Genomic DNA, 5,100 nt, shown 5'->3' with positions numbered 1-5,100 from the left:
TAGGGCCCTCAAGCTTAATCTCAGGTCAGAGACAAGAGTTCTTCTCTAGATCAATTTTCCTGAATGAGGCTCATAACAAGATATCATGCCCACCACATCTGGATCTTCAAGTACTTCTTTCTATAGGTCCAGATGGAGAGTCTAGCTGCTATGATTGAAAAGCCCATGTGTTTGAATTAATCTGATCTACTTACTTATGTCATTATCTATCACCATATATAAGTTATTTATTGGACATGCTGGAAAACAGTTGTCACAGTGACTTAATATGGACCTGGCAGCTAGGGGGAAAATCACACTGTAGTTCAAAGACACTCTGAAGAACATCACAAAACTTCAGCCAGTGGGTGTGGACTTCTGGAGATGATGAAATGCAAGAAATATGGTGAGATAGAAGTGGCAATATATGCAGCTGATGGATGCTGAAAGGAGGCTGAGGCAGTGCTACCATTGTCCAGAAGTGCAAGCTGTGTGCACAGAAAACTCTATTGAAATTTTGAGCAACACCATCAAGTTATATAATGCTGAAGACAATGAGAAGTTCAAAGTGATAGTGAAGTTTGAGTGCCGGGGCATTGAACCAGTTGACTTCCAGCCCCATGCTGAACGCGCTGCTAAGGTGTGGAGTCAGGGACAGTCTTCAGTGACATTAATCTGCAAAAAAAGGACTCGGCAGACTATGATGAAAAGGCTCAGGAGTCTCTGGGGATTTTCAAGGTCATCCATCAGTTTGTGAAGTGCTGAACTGTCTGTCTGCCTGTAGACTTGCCTGTAACAGCTAAGGAGAGACAAAATGCCCCATGCAGCAGTTCCCATGGAGGCTTCTCATCTCTACTCTCCTAGCACCTATAGCAAGACCTCAGTCTGCATACCAGGGTTTGCCACTGTTCTAAGTCCCACAAATAAAGCCCTTGTTGGTGCCAAAAAAAGTTATTTATTATTATGTGCCTTCTGGTATGCTTGCAGCTGTCAGTTGTGTACTTGTGTCAACAAAAGGAAGAGCCATTCTTTTTTGGCACAAGTACACAAAAATGAAATAACTTGAGTCAAAATCTGCTTTATAAAAATGGAGTCATTCAAAGTGATGTTCTGCCTGCAAGTTTATAGTCCATATGACATAGATTTATTCAGAGCACAGGACCAGTGCACTCTCCTCAATATGGAAGTGGATGGGTAGATGAACATACATAATTACGCTGCCTTCCTTATTTATATTATAGAAACAAACTAATAAAAATACAAAGGTAACTTAATCATTTACTAGAGAGGAACCCAGTGATTCGTACTGAGTTTAGAGGGACAAGGTGAAACATAAAATATGGGATAAAAAGAGTTAGATATTTTGAATTGTGAAATACATAAAAAGCATATTGTATAAAAACCTAATGAAATTCTTAGGCAAATGGATGGAGCTGGAGAACATCATACTAAGTGAGGTAACCCAGACTCAAAAGGTGAATCATGGTATACACTCACAAATAAGTGAATATTAACCTAGAAAACTGGAATACCCAAAACATAATCCACACATCAAATGAGGTACAAGAAGAACGGAGGAGTGGCCCCTTGTTCTGGAAAGACTCAGTGAAGCATTATAGGGCAAAACCAGAACAGGGAAGTGGGAAGGGTTGGGTGGGAAAACAGGGGAGGGAAGGGGGCTGATGGGACTTTCGGGGAGTAGGGATCTAGAAAAGGGGAAATAATTTGAAATGTAAATAAAAAATATATCGAATAAAAAAGAAAGAAAGGAAAAAAAAACCTAAGTAAATTTTTAACCCTAACCATTTAGTAAGTCAGTGACTCATCCAGAACCAAATGACTCAGGATAAACATCAGGATTGTTTACATTTTTCTTACAAATTTTGGTAGCTCCTTCTTCATTTCAAGTTGATGTTTATAGGTTTAGGTTTCTCAGAGCATAATACTTGTTATTCAAGGATTTTCAGAAACTTGTAGATGAAGGTAAACTCAAGTGTAGTACAACTTTTTCCCCAGTTTTCTTCTACCAGTACCAACCATTATCCGATTTCTCCAAGTCCAGGAGATACTCTACTGTCCATATTCTTAAAAAAGTTTAGGCCATACAAGGTATTCTTTTAATTTATTTACTTATTACATGTTTCTCTTTTTCTGATGTTTCAATAGGTTTATATCATAAAAGCAGTCAGAAGCTGTGTCTTTCCAACATGGTACCACGGAGCCAAGAAAGACTGAATGAATACCTTGCACTGAGCTCACAGAAGCAGAAAATAGAAGTATAAGATACATGTCTTGAACTTATTTACTGACTGACTCACAAAGTTTATTTTAAAACATGCTTTTACTTATCACAAAAAAGATTTTTTTCTGCTTTGGATTCATAGTTATTTTAGACTAGAATGTTTTCACGTGTTACTTTTAAAGAGGGAAATTGAGAAAATACACATTTTTACTCATACTTCACCTATATTTTTCTATCTTAGTCAACAATTTGATTAGAAAAATACATGCCTACTTTAGCTTTACTAATAACTCAAACAAACAAAACTAGGTATTTCATGAGCATCTTAAAGTTTTCATACTTACACTAGTGACATCAAAACCTTTAAATTCAACAGTTTGAATTAACAAAAATAAAACTGCTGGAAAATTCATGCATGTTAAGGATTTATAGCATTATTTCATCATTCCTCCTTACATCTAAAGGTTATTCTTGAATATATATTTTTTAATAATTTTTTTATTCGATATAATTTATTTACATTTCAAATGATTTCCCCTTTTCTAGCCCCCCACTCCCCGAAAGTCCCGTAAGCCCCCTTCTCTTCCCCTGTCCTCCCACCCACCCCTTCCCACTTCCCCGTTCTGGTTTTGTCGAATACTGCTTCACTGAGTCTTTCCAGAACCAGGGGCCACTCCTCCTTTCTTCTTGTATCTCATTTGATGTGTGGATTATGTTTTGGGTATTCCAGTTTTCTAGGTTAATATCCACTTATTAGTGAGTGCATACCATGATTCACCTTTTGAGTCTGGGTTACCTCACTTAGTATGATGTTCTCTAGCTCCATCCATTTGCCTAAGAATTTCATGAATTCATTGTTTCTAATGGCTGAATAGTACCCCATTGTGTAGATATACCACATTTTTTGCATCCACTCTTCTGTTGAGGGATACCTGGGTTCTTTCCAGCATCTGGCAATGTTTATGAACCTTTATTTTACCTATAATATCTTTTGCCTACATTTTTTAAAAATTTTATTCGGTATATTTTTTATTTACATTTCAAATGATTTCCCCTTTCTGCTTCCCCACTCCCCGAAAGTCACATAAGCCCCCTTCCCTCCCTCTGTTTTCCCACCCATCCCTTCCCACTTCCCTGTTCTGGTTTTGTCTTATACTGCTACACTGGATCTTTCCAGAACTAGGGGCCACTCCTCCGTTCTTCTTGTACCTCATTTGAAGTATGGATTATGTTTTGCATATTCCAGTTTTCCAATCTAATATCCACTTATTAGTGAGTGCATACCATGATTGATCTTTTGAGACTGGGTTACCTCACTTATTTTTAATGTTTTTATTTTCAATCTTTTTTCTTTGGCTGTCTGTAGCCAAAGCGTTCTTAGGGGCAAATGACTCAGAACCATCTGTACTGTGAACTGCCATTATAAAATTTCACAGACTGAGTAGGTGACAAACTGCAATCTTGAATTCCTCTAACTTTATAAATTGTGAAGTCAAATAGTATATACTAGGACATGTACTACCTACGAAGGACACTTTTTTCCTGGCTACAAAGTTATATCTAGTTGCCGTGTCTTCAAATAGTGAAAAAGGCCACAAGCTTTCAGATATTTCAATTACAGGACCTCTAAACACATCTGGGAACTTGTAGCCTTCCCTAAAAGCCACGTTACCAAAAAGCATTATTATTTGAGGTGAATTTCAGAATATGGCATTTGGAGGAAGCAAAAGCATCTAGCATATAGCATCACCCAGTGCTTCACTTTTTTGGTAGTGGCATATTCTTGCCATTTTACCTTCAGTGGGAAACTGATCTCATGGGTCTTCTGTTATAACTTGAGTCTTCTTATTTCTTTCTTATATCTCTGGTTAACACTGACCAGTTCATGTCCACCACAAGAACACCTTGAAGTAGAATTTGTGAGTTCTTGTTTACTATTCAATAATTTTTCTGCTTGTCTTCCTTCATGCCCAATTCTGTGTCTTCAAGAACTTAAAGTTTATTCTTGTGGCAGTATAACTCTACAACAAAGTTTATATTCTGTCCTTTGTATCATTTCTTTCTTTGGAAAAGCAACAATGCTATTGTGACAACTTACATTTTTCTTAATGTCAGAAAAGGCATATCTAGGCCACTGGAAATGACAGTTACTGCATATGGTGGTTGATTGAAAACATTAACATGTCACATCTTCACTCTTAAGAGCTCACAATCTAATTGTAGAAATATCCAGATATAAAAATAGCTCGAGGATAAAGCAACTATTCTTTCAGAGACATGTTGTAATTACAAGCCAAACCCAAGGGATAGTATGACTCATCTTGTCCCAGGCAGGGGAACAATATCAGAAGGGCTGCTGCACACAGTGTAATTTGTGTCTCAAAATTTATTGGATTTTGCCAGAAGGCATATGATGTTTGGGGAACAGAATGGATAGGACAAGTTCATTCCAAAGTTAAGTTCCAATGTAAGGTTAATGACAGGTTTGTGGTATCATGAACAGACCATTGTTACAAGAAAATAAGGTAGAGTAAATAATTGTCAGCAATTAAGTGTTTGTCTATAAGTTTATATATTTAGGATTTGAAAATGGAGAAAAATGTAAGATATTTTATTTTAATCATCCAAATCATCTGAAGAGAAACAAAAGATCATCATCACCAGCATATGTTTACAAATAGAATAACAATCAAGATTAGAATCCCTCCCAGACAGGGTTGCTTCCACACTGTTACTCAGCACAGTCAATGGATAGGCAGCCATTTATATCAGTGGGAAGATTCATTGCCTTAGCTCTGGAGCTTCCTTTGAAGTAGAGATTAACTATTGGCATCACATAAAAATCTTCATAGAAATGGTTGAAATTTGAGCATGAAGAA

General features: G+C 37.0%; 1 pseudogene; it reads left to right on the top strand.

Moving 5' to 3' along the window:
* The first annotated feature begins 268 nt into the window (after positions 1-268).
* On the top strand, positions 269-744 carry LOC127668955 (CXXC motif containing zinc binding protein-like; annotated as a pseudogene).
* Positions 745-5,100: the final 4,356 nt, after the last annotated feature.

This window comes from Apodemus sylvaticus, chromosome 18, assembly GCF_947179515.1.
Source record: "Apodemus sylvaticus chromosome 18, mApoSyl1.1, whole genome shotgun sequence".
Classification (NCBI taxonomy): domain Eukaryota; kingdom Metazoa; phylum Chordata; class Mammalia; order Rodentia; family Muridae; genus Apodemus; species Apodemus sylvaticus.
This window is presented reverse-complemented; position numbering and strand designations above follow the sequence as displayed.